Source organism: Perognathus longimembris, chromosome 1 (assembly GCF_023159225.1).
Source record: "Perognathus longimembris pacificus isolate PPM17 chromosome 1, ASM2315922v1, whole genome shotgun sequence".
NCBI classification, from domain to species: Eukaryota; Metazoa; Chordata; class Mammalia; order Rodentia; family Heteromyidae; genus Perognathus; species Perognathus longimembris.
Genome location: NC_063161.1, coordinates 47,864,648 through 47,880,957, shown reverse-complemented (window position 1 = coordinate 47,880,957; position 16,310 = coordinate 47,864,648). Strand labels below are relative to the sequence as shown.

General features: G+C 42.6%; 1 pseudogene; it reads left to right on the top strand.

Moving 5' to 3' along the window:
• The first annotated feature begins 7,781 nt into the window (after positions 1–7,781).
• LOC125348489 overlaps positions 7,782–16,310 on the top strand; it is a 78,536-nt pseudogene continuing 70,007 nt past the window's right edge.

The window sequence follows — 16,310 nt, the reverse complement described above, 5'->3', positions numbered from 1 at the left end:
ATTGTGTTACTTTTTTTTCTTATTTATTGTCAAAGTGAGGTACAGAGAGCTTACAATTTCATATGTTAGGCCTTGGTTACCAAGTTAGAAGTGGAACTGTGGCTCAAGTGGTAGAGCGTTAGACTTGAGCATATAAGGTAAGGGAAAACATTCAGACTGTGAGTTCAAGTTCCAGGACCAGATCCCACCCTCCCAGATCCAGCTGGCAGCGAAAGGGAATCCTGAATGAGGGGAGCGAGGATTAAAGAAAAGGAAAGATAGACAAGAGAAAAAAGACAAGAGGCAAAGATGGGGTACAGAAGGTCTGCAGCTCAAAATTGTAACTCAAGACTGCTGCCATGTTTATTCTTAACTTCCAGCTTATATGCAGTTTGAAAACCAGGAAATAGCATACATAGGCTTAAAGTTTCAGAACACAAAAAGGCTTGGAGTTAGCAATACCTGATGATAGCTAAACAGGATGAGGTTGGTTAACATAAGAATGGACTCATGGCAGACATAGTAAAGCATTTCCGCTTTTCCATTAAGCCATGTCTTTGAAAACACAGCCAGAGTTCAGGAAGAATTTAGCTGCTGGTTCGGCTCCCAACATTTCCCCCGTCTTTGTTTAAAACAGCGAACCCCCCTGTCTTAGGTTGAGTGAGTTGCCTAGCCTGCCTTACCCGTCATCGGGAACTCCTTCAGAGCAAAGCTGAAGTCCCTGTCTTATTGCAGTCAAACCGGGGATCCCCTCTTACTTGTCTCTGCCTGCAGTTCCTCTCAGGGGAACTCATTTACTTGGAGCTTGATCTTATGTAACTGGCTGGCTAAACTCATAAAAGAGTTTTGAAATAAACGTATAATGCAAGGAAGGCATAGGAAAACCATCAGCAAAAGTATCCCTGGGCCGAGTAATGTCATTAGCAGCCTCTTAACATTAGTCAAGGAAGGGATATACTGTTGAAGTTGTTCAAACAGTTCTTTTGCTGTTTTTGCCACTTCAGAGTCCAGTGGCGGAGCTTGTTCTAGTCCAGCTATTTGCCTATGGAGTTGAAAGAGATCTAAGGACAAACTATTATGGTGCCAAATACCATTAAGGTATGCTACCACTTGTTCCCAAGGATAGATTGACCCATTCTATTTATGGAGGGTCACACAAATAAAGTCAAACCCAACATGACAGCACACCTGTTGCAAAGTTTGTAAAGCATGAATTTGTTCTCCCAGAGACAACACAGATTCATACAATGCTTCTAAATTTTGTTCTACTTTATCATCAATCCTGCCTTGAAAGTGCAGGGCTTGCATAGTATTATGAGCAAGCTGATTAACATAGTGAGCTGTTTTGCACACTTTGTGTTAAAGCCACAGTAGCTGCTGCAGCAGAGGCAGCCAAGGAAATAAAGGCTACAATGCCTGCTATCAATAGCCCTATATATCGTCTAGGGTGCATGAGCTCTTTTAAATGTTTTAACACTTGAATACCTGTTTCTTCATACCAAGCTTCAGATATGTTCACAGGAAGCATGACAAATGGAGGCTGCTTAATAACAATTACAGAATCAGTAAGACCACTATACAAGCAATTTGTAAAAGAACAGTTAGTACAAGTAACATTTAAATACATGGCTCCTATAGAAATATTAAAAGGTCCTTACATAATGGCATAAGGAGGTGTTACACAACTCATAATATTTTTTAAATATGACGTGGGCCAGGAGATATTATTTAGGGCGGCCACTAACATCCAGACATGGTGTTGATGGTGTCCATTCATCCACCACAGACCTGGGTTGTACTTGTTGGTGATATTGGCTTCGGACCAGTCCATCAATTGAAAATTCGTTCCTGAAATATTGGTTATAAAAGGATGTTCATGTCTACACTCTATGGGGTGCAGTTCTCCCGTGGATTCTACAATTTGAGAAGAATTGGTGCAGCAGGTATCATGAAGGACGATGTAGAATTAGCATGTACAGGGAACCCAGTAGGCAATGAAGTCATTTTTATATTATATAGTTGAGTGTTATCAGGAATCCAAATTCTATGATTTATGGATTGCATTACAGTGCAGCCTGGAATATAACTGTTGGAGTCAGTTGTAAAACACAAAGGGGCTCCAATTCCAGAAGCTGTAAAGTCTCCCATTTTAACGTGTTGGACAAAAGGATTTGGAGCTGTATCATATGCTGATCTGTTGACATGGATGAACACCTCAGCTCCTTCCCAAGTCGCAGGGTGCACAACCGGGGGATCTGGCATGTAAGCCCAGTAGGTCAGCACTTGTACCATTCTGATGAGCTTCCACAATCCAAACGCAATGCTCAGGTAGCCAGTGGGCGTCATTTTCATCCTGTGAAAAAACACGGACATGTCCTCGACCCCATGTCAATATTGGATCGGGCCCGTGCGAAGCACCTGTTAAAGGATCTTTCCACTTAACTTGGGCAAAAGCTCTTTGCTCTCTCTTTTCCAACAACCGCTGTGCTGTGGAGTGGCCATTGCAGACAAAATTTAAAAAATTTAGTATGAATAAAGCATGAGAAAGAATATTAACAGGAGAGAGGGGATATAATTCCCCCCCCTCCATTTTAATTTAGAAATTTGGTGTTTTAACAAACTGTTGGCCCGTTCAAAAATTCCTTGACCTTGAGGATTATTGGGAATTCCTGTGGAGTGAACAATTTGGTAAGATTTGCAAAAAGTTTGAAAAGCTCGTCTGACATATCCTGGGCCATTATCAGTTTTAATTTGTTTAGGAAGTCCCAGAGTAACAAAGCAGCATAAGGCATGGGAGATACAATGTTTGCTAGCTTCCCCGATAAGAGGACTAGCCATAATAAAATTAGAGTAAGTGTCTATGGTAACATGGACAAAGCGGAGCTGTCCAAAGAGGGAATGTGGGTAACATCCATTTGCCAAACATGGTTAGCCACTAAGCCTCGAGGGTTAATGCCATTGGAGGGTGCAGGTAGGAAGGTAGTACAGTTGGGACAAGTTTTTACAATTTGACAAGCCGCCTCACGTATGATATGAAAATGCTGACGTAAGGCACGACTGTTTTGATGGTGGGCAGCATGTGATTGCTTTGCTAAGTCAATCTGAGAGAAAAATTTGAGTAGCTTCATCCGTAATAGCATTGCCCTCACTTAATGTTCCAGGAAGGTTAGTGTGAGCACGTATAAATCCAAAAAAGCACGGACAGGTGCGAGAGTGAAGAAGAAGTTGTATCTGGTGAAAAAGAGTTTGGATAGTGGAATTTGCAGTTCCAAGAAAAGGGACAGTTTCAATGACCTGAAGGGCTCAAATAACATAATGACTATCCGAATATAAATTAAAATCTTTAGTAGGTAAAAGTGTAAGGGCCTGTAAAACTGCTTGAAGTTCAACTTCCTGGGCAGAAGAAAGACCAGTGTCCCAAGATGTTTCACCATCAATAGTAAGGGTGGCCATTCCATTGGAAGATCCGTCTGTAAACACCAAGGCAGCCATAGAAAGAGGTGATAGAGATACAATACGAAGAAATATAAAGGTGTAAGAAGAGGCGAAGTGAAGTAATTTGTTGGAGGGATAATGATGTGAAATAGTGCCCATAAAATTGGCCCAAGCAATGGCCCAGAAATCACAATGAATATAAAGCCATTCTTGCTGTTGTAAAGTATAGGGGATGTAAATAACCTGTGCATCTAGTCCAAGATACTTACAAGATTCCACTCGGCACTTATGGACCAAGGTGGCCACCAATTCATAATAGGAAGATAACACTTTTGAGGGAGTAGCAGGCAAGGAAAGCCATAGAGGGGGTCCTTTCTGCCAGAGGACCGCTGTTGGAGAATGAGGTGTAGTTAAAATATATGCTTCCCAAGGGGCTGAGTAATCAATATAATTTACATGTTGAGAAGAAATGGCAGAATTTACTATGCTTAAGGCTTTAGCTGCTTCAGTTGTCATTTGTCTGGGAGATTTAGGGCCAGGGTCCCCCTTTAATAGATCAAATAAGGGTTTTAATTCAGCTGTGGATAATTTAAGATAAGGGCGAAGCCAATTAATGTCTCCCAGAAATTTTTGAAAATCATGCAAAGTACGCAAATAAGAAGTCTTAATCTGTAATTTCTGACTAGTAAAATAATAAGCACCTAAAATATGACCAAGATACGTATACGGAGGATACTCTTGCACCTTTTCACTAGCTATTATTAACCCAAAAGAGGTGAGATCTTGTTTTAATTGTCCAAAAGCTTGGTGTACTACTGCAGGGTTTAGATGAGCTAATAAAATATTATCCATATAATGAATAATATAAACAGAAGGAAAATTTTTGCAAGTAGAAGAGAGAGCCAGTGCTACAAAGCTTTGGCATAAGGTGGGGCTATTTGCCATGCCTTGGGGCAACACTAGCCAATGGTATCGTTTCATGGGTTCTTTAAAATTAGTTGAAGGGACACTAAATGCAAAGCGTTTGTAATCTTGAGGAGTAAGGGGTATGGTATAAAAATAATCTTTTAAGTCAATTATTATTTTGTATATGTTTTGAGGAATTGCCATAGGAGAGGGCTAACCTGGTTGTAATGCCCCCATAAATTCCATTGTGGCATTTACTCGTCGGAGATCCTGAAGAAGTCTCCATTTACCAGATTTCTTTTTAATAACAAAAATAGGTGAATTCCATGGGGAAGTAGAAGGAGCAATGTGGCTCAAGTCCAGCTATTCCTGCACCAGCTTTTGGGTGACAATAATCTTTTCCATTGATAGGGGCCACTGATGCACCCACACTGGGGTCTCTGATAACCATGTGATAGGATAGGTGTGAAGGGCAGGATGCGCAGCAGCCCCCATTAAAAATATCCCAGCCCTTGTCTAAGAGGTCTAAGAGGTCGGGGCTGGGGTTGAATGGATTCTCTAATTCCTTGTTGATGAATTCCCAATCCTCCTGAAGGCAGTAGCCCTTGAGTTAAGAGTTGTCAAGTTATTGTGTCACTAGGGTTAAGCAAATAAACTCCCATCTTTTCCATAATATCCCTCCCCCACAAATTTATGGGCAAATGATCCAATAAATAAGGTTAGAAAGTCCCAGAATGGCCCTCACCCTCTCTCCAGTTAAGGATGGCACTGCTTTGTTGGGGTCTGTGGCATGGCCAATCCCCTGTAAGGATGTGAGAGATGCAGTAAGGGGCCAATGGGAAGGCCAATATCTCTTGGTTATCACAGACACATCTGCTCCTGTATCTAATAGGCCTCAGAAGGGCTTTACTTGTATATAAATTGTAAGCTCAGACCATTCCCATTTTATGTTTTGAACCCAAAATATGTCTGAAGACCCAAAACTCCTTTCTCCCCTAGGGTTTGTAGTGGCTGAGGCACCAACTGAAATTAAAGGAACAAGGATGAGCTGAGCAATTCTTTATCCTGCAGGGATAGAGATAACACTAGCAGGCTCTGAAGCCATGATTTTTATTTCTCCAGTATAGTCCTGATCTATCACTCCTGGAATAATATGTAGGCCCTGTAGAGAGCTGCGAGCAGCTGCGCCCTGAAATGGCGCCGGCTTCCACCCTCCGCCCTCCCGATGGCGAGTGCTCTCTGTGATAAACAACTCCTAATATGGTTAAAGCTTGGACTCTGGCTTGCTTCCGCGTACCTGGACCTATCGGTAATCCCCACGTACCTTACCGGGATTGGCTATCCAGTTTGCACTTAAGGCCAAGGGGGAAAGCTCCCCGAGGCGGGGGGAAGCCCCCGGGAAAGGAAGAGGGAGAAAAGACTGTTTAAGGTTCTGGAATAAACTGCTTAGAGAAGAATCCGGCGTTGTGTCTTCCTTGCTGGCCGAGGCGGATGCGACAAGTGGTGGCCCGTATGGGGAACACCGTTTCTATAAGGATTCAGAACTCTCTGCAGCCAGGGTGGTGCACCAGTAAGTCCCCGGAAAAGAAGGGGATCCGCGACAAGAGCAGGAAAAGAAAATAGGCTCCTCACTGTAGATAAAGGAGGAGCAGGAACCCTCGGGTGGCAAGGGAAAGAGGTTAAGAGGAACGGGCTAAAGCAAAAGCAAAACCTTATAATTATGGGCGCCTCGCACCCAATTTTTTTGGCTCTTAACGAGCTGTTGCACTCAAAGAAGTTAAAGAAGAGTACTTTGGAGAGATTTTTGGATGAATGTGACACAGTCGCCCCCTGGTTTGCAGTTTCGGGGAGCCTCACCGTGGTATCCTGGGGAGACTGGGGGACAGGTGGCAGGGAGTGACCTCACCATGCCACGCTGTCATCTCTGTGTTGTTTGTTAGTCTATTTTTGTGTTTTTCTTTCTTGCGCTGTGCCTGACTGACAAACGGATGATGGGGAACGTTCCTTCCACTCCCCTGGACTTGACTTTAGCTCACTGGAAAGATGTACAGGTGACAGCCCACAATCAGTCAATCAGTGAGAATGTCCACAAAAAAAGAACTCTAGGGGGACCCCCACCCAGCTTTCTTAAGCAGAAAATTGTTTGGTGCGCTAGAATGTTTTATTGAGGCTATCAAGCCCTGGAAAGAGAGGCTGGAGAATGCTAAAATCATTTGTTAAAGGTTTTTATCTTAAAATGTATGGCCGATGCTTGTTCTGCGCGCTTTAAGATCTTTTGAAATTGTATGTGTGTGTGCATGTGTGAGTGTGAACATGTTCAAGACTGCAGTATGATGGAAACTAAGTTTAAATTCAAAGGTCTTCATGCCATGCAGTAACTGGGACTGAAGAAAAAAAAAAGAGGCTCTTTTAAAACAAGCAGCACGTAAGCAAAGGGCGGCACCTGGTTTCAGATTGCCTATGAGCTTGTTTTCCTGATGCAGATAAAAGCTAAAGTGTTGTGTTAGTGTTAGAAAGGCTTTGGAAATCAAGAATACATTTCTAGATAAGAAATTTGGAAGTAAAATTGTCCTAAATAATTATTGCAAAGTGAGAAAAGGAGAATTATGGCTACCAAAATGTTTAATTGCCATTCCAGCTTCTTTGTAGGTTTTTTTTTGTAACAGTTTCCAGCAGGCCCACAGAGAAGCACAGGTGATTCCTACAAGTTTGTCGAGATCTAATACTGACTCTTAATAAGTTCCAGACCCTTAATAAGTTCCAGGTAAGAGAGCATGCTTAAAAACTACTTCTGTGTGGACCACCTTGTTACTTCTAATTGGAGTAAAGTGGCCCCTTATAAGACTCACTGATCTGAATCTGCGGTTCGAAGCCAGCCCGGGCAAACAAATGTCCCTGTGAGAGACTTGTCTCTAATTAGCCAGCAGAGTGCTGGGAATGGAGTGGTGCCCAGTTGAAAGGGGGACTGATGGTCCGTAACCAACGGGTGGACCTGGTACAGGAACAGATTGACACGCTTTGGCAAATTGCCCAGCTTGGCTGTCAGTGGAAATACGCTGGTCTATGCGTGACAAATATTCAGTATGATAATTACACCTATGCTGCAAATTTGTCTAAACAATTGTCTAGTTATCTTTTAGGGAACTGGACAGGAGAATTTGATGTGCTGATGGAGCAACTGAGGGTCGCCATCACTACCGTAAATTCAACTCGTGTGGATGCCGGGTTGGCGGACGGGCTGTCCTCCTGGATTTTAAACGCCATGAACCATCTGAAGGAGTGGGCGGGGTTGGGGGCCCTTATAGGCCTTCTGGCCATGGTCATCCTGGTGTGCCTGTGGTGCATTTGCCGAATTAGGCTTCTAGTGTCACAATACAGCCATGCTTGTCCAAGCCTTTACTGCCATGGAGGCTGGACAGTCCCCCCATGTGTGGCTTGCCACACTTAAGAAATAGCGCAGGATGCGAGGCAGCGCACTGCACTTGGGAGACGCATCCCGGCGCGAGCCCCAAGAAGAGCATGTTAGATTGCATGTGGGTTGATGCCCTAGGCCCCACCTCTGTAAAAAAGGCATCGGACGGGTCTGGTAGTCCTTGGGAAGGCGCCACCTAAGTGAAGGCCAGTACAATGTCCCTCAAATAACATTCACAGAGATCTGACCTCTACTCTTGCCTGCCGCTCAGAAAATAAAAAGGGGGGAACTGTAGAGAGCTGCGAGCAGCTGCGCCCTGAAATGGCGCCGGCTTCCGCCCTCCGCCCTCCCGACGGCGAGTGCTCTCTGTGATAAACAACTCCTAATATGGTTAAAGCTTGGACTCTGGCTTGCTTCCGCGTACCTGGACCTATCGGTAATCCCCACGTAGCTTACTGGGATTGGCTATCCAGTTTGCACTTAAGGCCAAGGGGGAAAGCTCCCCGAGGGGAGGGGAAGCCCCCGGGAAAGGAAGAGGGAGAAAAGACTGTTTCAAGGTTTTGGAATAAACTGCTTACAGAAGAATCCGGCGTTGTGTCTTCCTTGCTGGCTGAGGCGGATGCGACAAGGCCCCTCAGTGCAGAGCTTCTGAGGCCTAACCGTAAGCCAACAGATTCCCTCGGAAGGGGGCCAATGACTCCTATAGGGAGGCCCTAGACTCCCATTTCTGGAGTCAGTACTGTGCAGATGAAGGAACAGAGGTCCAGTCCTGCACTCCCTGGTGTTGCTTGGAGGAGACTGGAAACTGATTGTTGCTGCGGGGTATTGGGGGATAGGCTTGAGGTTGGGGGAAGGAAGGAGCAGCCCCAAAATTTTTTTATGGGGCCAGGGGCTGGCCCCTCTGCCAGTTTCCCAAAATCAGGTGGCCAGAGTCATTCAAAGTAGATCTGCAATTCTTAGCCCAATGCTTCCGCTTTTTACAATGGGGACAAATTCCAGGCATAGCTTTCCTTTTCTGATTAGGGCAGTGAGCCATTAAGTGGCCCATTTGTCCACAGGAAAAACAGCTGCTGGGAGACCTAGCAGTACGTAGATGTCCCCTTCCCTTTCCCCCTGTACGGGGGGGTGCATAAGATCTCAGTTACAGTCTGCCCTTGGAGCGCTGCAGCCAGTGTGAGGCCCTGCATATAGGATGGACCAATGTCTGCACAAAGCTGAATATAGTCAGTTATTCCTCCCTTTTTCTTAAAAGGCCTGATGGCCACTTGGCAAGCTGCATTAGCATTTTCATTCGCCAATTGTTGTACAAGAACCTTGTCAGCATCCTCATCTTGGATCAGATGGCCTGTTGCTTCTAATAATCGAGAGACAAAATCTTTTTTTTTTTTTTTTTTGGCCAGTCCTGGGCCTTGGACTCAGGGCCTGAGCACTGTTCCTGGCTTCTTTTTGCTCAAGGCTAGCTAACACTCTGCCACTTGAGCCACAGCGCCACTTCTGGCCATTTTCTATATATGTGGTGCTGTGAAATCGAACCCAGGGCTTCATGTATACAGGGCAAGCACTCTTGCCACTAGGCCATATTCCCAGCCCCGATAGGCAAAATCTTGATAAGGTTCATCTGGTCCCTGTCTAATTTTGGGAAGGTCTTCAGTCTTACTAGAGTTAGGGAGTCTATTCCAGGCACGTTTAGCAGAAGCACTGATATGACCATAAATGCCCGCAGTGTAATCTAACTGGGTCTGGGTGTCAGTGTAAGCACCTTCCCCAGCAAGCTGTGCAAATGAAGCAGGTACATTATTTGTCTTGTTGGCCTCTGCTGTGGCCTGACACTGTTCCACAAATTCAGACTTCCATAATAAGTAATCTCCTCCACTAAGACAAGCCCTAGACAACTGTTTCCAATTGTTTGGGCATAAAGCTTCAGTAGCCAAGGTTTCAAGAATGACTTGAGTAAATGGCGCTGTATGGCCTTATTGTGCACAAGCATTCTTTAGATCTCATATTTGTTTAAATGGCAAAGGCTGATAAACTCTTTTGTTATCTTCATTCTTCCTTACAGGGAATAAGTGAAAACCAGAAATGTCCTCCCCTCTTTGAGCAGCCTGCGCCAAGGAGAGTTGCAGGGTGCTATGCTTAGGGGTGAGATTAGAACTTGTCCCAAAGGGAAGTTCACCATTAGGAGGGCCAGGCACCTTTAACAGCACAGACTGAGATGGTACTGGCTGTGAGACAATAACAGGTGGAGGGGGTGGTGGGAAAGGATCAAAGTCTGCCAGAATTGTGGGCGGGGGTCCACAAATCTCTACCTTTACAGGAGTTTGTTGTTTTGGATGAAGCTGTGACAATAGGGCTATAATTGATTCCAACATATTCTCAACATGGGTCAATCTATCTTTAGTAGGCTCATTGCATAATTTTTTCCTCAGTTTCTGAGCCATCTGAGTCTTCCTTAATATGTATCCCAGTGGGTTCAGATTTTATTAATTTTCTCAGCTCTTCCCGGGCAGCTGCATAAGCTCCTGGGGCTGGACAACGCTCATCAGGTCCCTGTTCAGTTTCTCTGATCGACTGATTGAATCTAATCCATTCATGTCTAGGATCCAAACAATCTCGGACCCGATTCCAGAGAGTAATATTGTCCACTGGGGTTTTCTCAGGGCCATTGGCATCATAATGTCCCTGAATTTTTTTTTTTCCAATTTTCTGCCAAGTTTCTAAGTTAATGGTTCCTTCCTCTGGGAACCAGGGGCATGCTTCCTCAATAAAGTGAAAGAAACGTTCTAACTAACTTTGGCCAACTTTCACTCCCCGGGCATGAAGCATCCCTTTGAGGGCCTGCACGTATAGCATGCAGCTGTTACCTTGTCCCATAATTTCTTACTATGACAATACACTCTCTCTCCCCCTCTCCTTCCCAAGTGTCCTGATATCCTTACCTGAGCGGGGTCCTCTGTTGTCATCCCAGGTGTTGAGGTCCCTGTTCGGGCGACACTTTGCCAGAGCCAGCCAGCAGCGAAAGGGAATCCTGAAAGAGGGGGGCGAGGATTAAAGAAAAGGAAAGATAGACAAGCAAAAAAGGACAAGAGGCAAAGATGAGGTACGGGAGGTCTGCAGCTCAAGATTGTAACTCAAGACTGCAGCCATGCTTATTCTTAACTTCCAGCTTATATGCGGTTTGTAAACCAGAAAATAGGCTTAAAATTTCAGAACACAAAAAGGCTTGCAGTTAGCAATACCAGACAATAGCTAAGACAGGATGAGGTTGGTTAACATAAGAATGGACTCCAGAGCAATATTTGATGGTAGCTAAGACAGGATGAGGTTGGCTAACATAAGAATGGACTCATGGCAGACATAGTAAAGCATTTCCGATTTTCCATTAAGCCATGTCCTTGCATGTCCATGAAAACACAGCCAGAGTTCAGGAAGAATTTAGCTCCTGCTTTGGCTTCCAACACTACTCCCCCCAAAAAAATGCAGAGAAAAGAAGAAACAATACTCCCTTATCAATATGTTCGATATGAACCTTTTAACTTGGAGGAAAGGCATGTAAGGGGAGAAGGGAGCAGTTAGAGGGAGAAAATAAAGAATGGGGTAACATTGTTTAAAAACAAATGTAATCAATACCTTACTGTAACTATAAACACCCCCTAGCTCCCACTAATCACCTTTTTCTGTTTTGCCAGTCCTTTGGCATGGGCCCATGGCCTGAGCACTGACTGTCCATGGTTTCTTTTTGCTCAGGTCTAGCACTCTACCTCTTGAGCCACAGCTCCACTTCTGGCTGTTTTCTCTGTATGTGGATCTGAGTATGTGGTTCTTCGTAACCACTAAGTGTTAGCGTTATTAGTCTTTTCTTAGTGCTCTCATCAAACCAACGGAAGGATTTTTTTTATCGGATGCAGCAATCTGCCAAAATAATACCAATAGGCTATCTATTAAGTAGTCATTCTAAAATAAGACAAATCACAACCTAGGAACCTGACCAAATTCCACCCAGAAATCAACACAGGTACAATGATAAATCAGTAAAATTGAATATAAATCCCTACAAATAGGCAAACGTCCTTGGCGTAAGTCTTAAACATGTATCTTGTGCTTCAATAGCAACTGAAAGAAAGGAATTTTCTAATCTTTTCCTCACCCCTACTTCACTCCCCCTAACTCTTGCTCTACCCTGCCCAAACTCTACCATGCCTTCACTTTCTTCTGCCTCTGCTATACCCAGCCTTCATTCAACTCTGTCTTGATCAGCCTTATCCTCATGCTACCCTGCCCTTCCTCTCCTATGTCTAATCTCTACCTTACGTTGATTCTCCTCTTGCTTACTTCCCATTGCTCCCTCTCTATCCTGCTCTCATTTCCCTTGCCTCTATTCTTCCCCAAGTTCAGTCTTCACTCTAATTTACTTCCTTCTCAATCAGGCATAGATAATCAAGAGTATTTTCAACCTTTATATACAGTTTGCATTATTTATACAGAATCAAGTATTTGAATGTATAGCATTTCCAAATGGCCTCTGGCTGAGCAGCTGAATCTCTTGTTTAGTTTGTGGATTCTGGATGCTGAGATTTGAAGATGGTGATTAGAAGCCAACTCATGTAGGGAATTCTGTGGTATGTGAAAATCTTGTCTCCAATTAAGTACTCTCAGAAAATGCAGAAATGGAACTGTGGCTCAATTGGCAAAATGTTAACCTTAAGCAAAAATGCTCCAGGACCAGTACCAACACCAAATCATACAAGCAAACAGAAAAAACTCAGAATAAAACAGATTATCAACTGGCAACTCTTTGGTGCTCTCTGAAGTTGTAGTATCCCAATCTGGAGTTCTATTGTCCATATCTAGCTTTGTCTTGGAACTGGATCTTTCTTGTGTTTATTTCTTGATCCTCTCAACTCATTACCATGAGGATCTTGGCAGTCCTTGGGTTGTTAGCCGTTCTCTTGCCCTGGTCTCTGGCAGTAGTTAAAATTTTACTTGATTATAAGATAAGGATGTGATACATTAAGATACCTACTTTTGGTTGTTGTGGGTTAAGGTGCGCCTAGCATGCTGGAAAAACCTCTTCTGTGGCTAAGTACTGCTTCTTTCTATGCTAAACTGATTGAAAGGGGTGACATCAAGCCCTGGTTGTTTTGCAAGTTCAGTTTGCTACTCTATATGTTCAAAACAAGGCACTAGAAATATACTCTTAGTTTTGTATCATGGAAAGAAGCCAGCATATTATTTCAGAAAACAAAAAAATGACCATGTAGTAGTTTGTAAAGGACTTTCTCCTATCTCTGCATATGCTTGCCCTCAGGGTGTCCACTACGGATTAATTTTTCCAATTGTGCATTTCTGCTCTATTTTTCATATTTCTTTTTCCTCTCAAAATATATTGCATCTTATAATTCACTTCATTCTCCTTCAAGGTATATAGTAGAGACTAAACTTTATGTCTGCACTGCTCTATTTGGCTCTTTCTGAATCGAATCTATCTTTTGTATGTAAAAGATCCGTGTTTAATATTCATATCAGTACATTTCCATGTGTACAATTTCTGTAATCTAAGACACATTAGTAGGATTTTTGCATACAGCAATGAGTTCTAAATTGCTACTGATTTAAAATGACCACTTTACAGGTCTTTCATATATGTAGAGTAGAAATGACAATCTGAAGAATAGATTCCTTTGAGTTAAGAGCAGGTGTTCTGGGAGGAACAATGTAGTCAGATTTGATACCCTACTGTCATTTCTGATATTTTTTCTTCTATCATTGGTAGAGTCAGTTGGTTTTATTATTTACTTTCATAGTAATCAGTTCAATTATGTTTCCTGCATACCACACTTTCTTGCCTCTGTCCTCCATCGTGCCATCATGGAGGTTTCAGTTTGATGCAATGTCATATGTCAATCCTTGATCTTATTTCCAGAATATAATTGCTTAATCCTGTAGCTTTCCATGTTTCCCAGTGTTTTGCTCTAGAAGTTTTGAAGACTGAGGTCTTACATTTTGTGTTGATTTATTTTATATTGTCAGAGTGGCATTGAACTAGTTGCACTATTATTCTTCACTTGTACATTCATTTTGCAAAGGAGGTTGTCTTTCCTCCCACATATAGATTTGCCACTGTTGTGTAAGATACGATCATCACCATGTAGGTATGTTTCTGAGGATTCTAGCCTTTACAGTGCTATTATTTGTGGGTGAAATCTAATTTGGTCTGTATGTGATCCAAGATAATACAAAGGCATCATTCCACAATGTTGAAGACAAGTTTGTTCATTCCACAGAACAAGAGAAAATTAAAAAAATGTAATAGTTGAATGTCAGAGTCATTGTTACAGGGCCATTGTTTTCCAAGTGTTATCAAAGGGTTTGTTTTTGATTTTGGCTATTAGCCAGTCATTAGAATACATTGAAGGTTGGAGGCTGGTTATATTGCGAGAGTGCTAGTCAATCAGTGATAGCCTCAGTTATCCAATTCCATTCCCATCCTTGAACCAAGGGGATAGAAGGAAAAGGTATACTGGAGCTCCTGACTCATGCCTCTAATCCGAGCTGCTCAGGAGGCTGAGTCTTGAGGACTGTGATTTGAAGCCAGGCAGGGAAGTATAGCCCAAAAGATTTGTATCTCCAATGAATCGCCAAGATTCAAAAAGCCACAAGTTGTGGCTCAAGTGTTAGAATGCTAGACTTGAGCAAAATAGTTCAAGGACAGTGCCCAGGCTCTGAGTTCAAGCCCCACTTGAGTTCAAGCCTTAGGATTGATACCCAAAAAGGCTCCAAAGGAACAGAACACATTGAGATCACTGATAGTTCTAGTCTAGAAGAATTCCAAACCAACAAAGAAAGGAGGAAAGATGCTTCTTAGAGTATAAGGACTTTCATCATACCTGACTCCAGAACACCATAGCCACAAGGAATGGCTTTATAAAAATTTTCATTACCAGAAATTAGTTGACAATAGGTGGTTACATTGTGACCTTTTTACATATACATACAATATACCCTGTTCAGACTCACCCACTTTACCTCTCACCCACATTTCTCTCTCAATTGGAATCAGACTCATTTATTTTCATATGCACATCTAAAATAACTTGACCATACTCATCTTCATTCACCCACTTTATTGGCTATCCCCTATTCTCCTGGTATCAATCCTCTCTATGTGGCCTGTTTTAAGTCCCTTTGATGCAGTATTTTATAGACTATATTGATTGTACAAAGGATTTTCACCAGGGCATGTCACACAGGCATATCTGATAAATTAGATAGATTGACCTAATATATTGCCTTTTGTTTCTTGGTCACTTCTAACAGCCATTGTTCAATATATCTCAGGTGAATATCTTCGTACTATTTTTATAGGCTCCATAATTTCTCTCCCCATCTTTCTGTTCTTCACGCTATCCTTTTAACTCAAACAAGAATATGAATTATTTATCTCTATCCTCTTTTTCTATAATTTATCCGCCTGTGCGTGTGTATTGGTCTGTGTGTCTATATCTACCTCTGTATTGATCTCTAGCTTCACCCAATTGTGGCAAATAAACTAATCTTATGTCTTTTCTTAGTGGCTGAGGAATATTTAATGTTTTGTTCAGTTAGGAGTTTGAGTATTTTGTCACATGTTTGTGAACTGCAGAGGCCTGGCTTACTTGCTCCTCGGGTTCACCATCATTTAAGATGCATCTCCATCCTAGTTTTTGCTGGTTCTTTTGGAGGAGTATTGTGAAATTTAATGACTGGGCTGAATTGACATCCTAATCTTCTGGATAATCACCTGCTGAGTAGCTAAGATTAGAGGCAAGAGCCACTGGCACCAGGCATTTCATGTTTTTCTTGGTGTATATTCATTTTATCCAATAAAGAGATTCATTCTGTCATTTTGCAATACTTATTCATTATACTATTATAATAGTCACCCAGCCTTTATTCTATGCTTTTCATCTCCTGCTATTTTCTTTTCATTTATTTGTATTTTTCTTCTCTTTTTATGACTTTTTGCATTTTATTATTGTGTTTGTTTTTCTTTATTTAATTTCCACAAATGAGTATAAAACTACAATTCCTTTTTTGTAGGATGGCTGATTATACTTAAGAAAACTAAGGAAGGAGCTGGGGATATGGCCTAGTGGCGAGAGAGCTTGCCTCATATACATGAGGCCCTGGGTTCGATTCCCCAGCACCACATATACAGAAAACGGCCAGAAGTGGCGCTGTGGCTCAAGTGGCAGAGTACTAGCCTTGAGCAAAAAGGAAGCCAGGGACAGTGCTCAGGCCCTGAGTCCAAGGCCCAGGACTGGCCACAAAAAAAAAAAAAAAAAAAAAAAAAACTAAGGAAATTAAGATTTAAGAGAATGACAATGTATTAAGAGACAATGTGGGATAGATGTGGGAATATTTAAAGCGAACCTTCAGCTGAATGATTTCTCTGGACTCATGTATGCTTGTCCATTGTGGGAAGACATTTGTAACAGCTCTCAGGACTGGAGTCAGTTTTACCTGCCAAGGTCGAGTAGAGTGTCCAGTCAGAAACTCACTGTTAGCCTTGACAAAAGCTGCAAATGTGAAAAAGTGCTCA